The sequence below is a fragment of the Propithecus coquereli genome, unplaced genomic scaffold (assembly GCF_000956105.1).
Source record: "Propithecus coquereli isolate 6110/MARCELLA unplaced genomic scaffold, Pcoq_1.0 Scaffold12, whole genome shotgun sequence".
NCBI lineage: Eukaryota > Metazoa > Chordata > Mammalia > Primates > Indriidae > Propithecus > Propithecus coquereli.
Genome location: NW_012136080.1, coordinates 9,407,070 through 9,409,366, shown reverse-complemented (window position 1 = coordinate 9,409,366; position 2,297 = coordinate 9,407,070). Strand labels below are relative to the sequence as shown.

The 2,297-nt window shown below is 34.7% G+C and overlaps 2 protein-coding genes across 2 annotated transcripts in view; one reads left to right on the top strand and one right to left on the bottom strand.

The window, feature by feature from the left end:
* Positions 1-2,297, top strand: part of ACAD11 (acyl-CoA dehydrogenase family, member 11) — a 118,368-nt gene that overhangs the window by 83,048 nt on the left and 33,023 nt on the right. The window lies entirely within an intron of this gene.
* ACKR4 (atypical chemokine receptor 4) overlaps positions 1-2,297 on the bottom strand; it is a 14,304-nt gene that overhangs the window by 11,708 nt on the left and 299 nt on the right. The gene's annotated exons all lie outside the window — the stretch shown is intronic.

Sequence of the window (2,297 nt, the reverse complement as noted above, 5' to 3'; positions counted from 1 at the left end):
TATTTTGAATTAATAAAAAATCCTACTGTTCCTTTTGATTACTATGCCATTTTACCTGCCATGTTATAGTTGTTAGAGTTCTTTAATGACTGGTCTATAACTGCAGCCTCCATAATTATCAATTACATAATCCCTTTGATCTATTTATACGATACTCAATACTGACTTGTGGGCCTTGGCTACTCCTATCTAGAATACTCCTTCCTCTCTACTTTAGGTCCTTAGCTCCTACTGACAGTTCAGATTCAGGTCTGACCTTAACATTAATTAATCTAGGAAGCCTTCTGTAACCCTTCTAGATTAGATTAGATATACCTATTCTTTAATCCTATAGTACCATCTCACTCTATTTTTAGTACTTATTAAAATTTTCTGTTTTTTATAGCTATGTTGTATGCTGCTGTATCCTCAACATTTAGCTTGATGCCTTACTCATGGTACCAGCTTAATGAATACTAAATATATGAATCAATCAGTCAATCAATTTTTAAGTAACTTATCCTCCACAGATATATAAATTTAGCAATGGAGCTGGAATTTTGAATTCAGATCTTCAGTCTTATCTATTAATATTTCCATTTTGTTATCTCTTATACATCTTTGTCATTCCATGATGTCATATATTATAGAATCTTTATACTGTTATGGGTTTGAAAATATCTATCCCTTCCATTTACCCCACCCCAACCACCACATGCTTTCTTGTAAATAGGATTCTTTTCTTGTAAATAAGTTATAATGCTATAAATCTTTATATCTTTTGAATTTGTATATCATTTTTGATAACTCAAACACCCACCCAGCCTTTAGGGTGTAAAGGATATCAGGCTTGAGCTGCTGCTTCTGGTAGCATGTGTATGCATGTTGTGTATGAATGCTGTCTATGAATCATGGGGAAACTAGCTCACTGACTGTCTTTTTCATGTATTTTCCTCTTCTCCTGACAGAACCAGGGCAGATGGTGGTAACAGGGGAGATCCGACAAAATATGAAAGGTCATCACATAGCCTTGAGGATAGGGAGAGGCATTGATTCACCTTAGGCAACTTTTCAAAGTACTTACTTGATGTTTCTTTGCTGCGTTTTTTTTTTTTCCCTGTACCTCTCTTCCACATCTCAAATCCTTAAGAACTGAGTCTTTATGATTCCAACTGGCTGCTCACCATAAGTGGTCTCCTACTCTGCCCTGCCCTGACATAGCAATGTCCCTTGTTCCTGAAGAATCTCCCTCCTTAGACTTACTTCTCATCCCTCCTCTTGTAGTGTCTTTTCGCTCAGTGATACATGTTTGTAAAACAATCTGACTAAACTATGTACTGTATTATTCACTGAAAATATCATTGATATTGAGCTATGTATTGAGATAATTTAGATAATCTTATGGTTTCTCTTTAGTGTCCATACTATATATTGAATTCATATTGAATATGAGTTTTTTTACTTTACATTTTTGCTTAAGCATAATGCTTAAGTTATTCCAAACTCACTCTAAATGACATTTTTAGTAACTAAATAATTGTTTTGTTTATGGGTTGTAGTAATTTGCTCTACTATTCTCCTATTATAGGACTTTTAGATTGTTTCCACTCTTTCGTTATTACAAATTATGTTATGAAAAGCATCTTTGTAGACATTGTGGGAAACTGAACTTAATCTAATCTTGCTGAAGAATGTTGAGGAATGTGTCTAATCATGTACAACTATTTCTGTATTTCCTTACACAAGAGATAGCATTCTTGCTATTCACACTGAATAGTAATCCTGGAGTTCTTTCTTATCAGTGCATAGAAAGCTTCCTTATTCTTTCTAGAAAAGTTCTGTTATGTGGACATCCCACAGTATATTCCAACAGTCTCCTATTGGTGCACATTGATTTATGACCAATTCTTTGCAAATACAAATAATACTACTGCAGTGAATAATCTTGTGCATCTGTCATTGCATACAGGAACAGCTAGCTTTATCTGTCGGACAAATCCCAGAAGTTGGATTGATGGGTCAAAGACTAAGTAAATCTGTAATTTTGATGGATACTCCAAATTGTACTCCATAGAGAGTACAATTCTTCACCCTCCAAGAAATGCCTGTTTCCCTAAAACCTTGCCAATAGAATGCGCTGTTTTACTACCACTTTGCTTTCTAAATGACTTGTAACAGATTCAGTATCCCTTACCCTGATCTTGACTGCTCCATGTGAAATACTGGGTAATAAACTGCTGTTGTATATTATCTTTGCCAGTTAACAGGTAAAATAGCATTTCATTATTGCTCTACTCTGCGCTTATTTGATTAGCAGT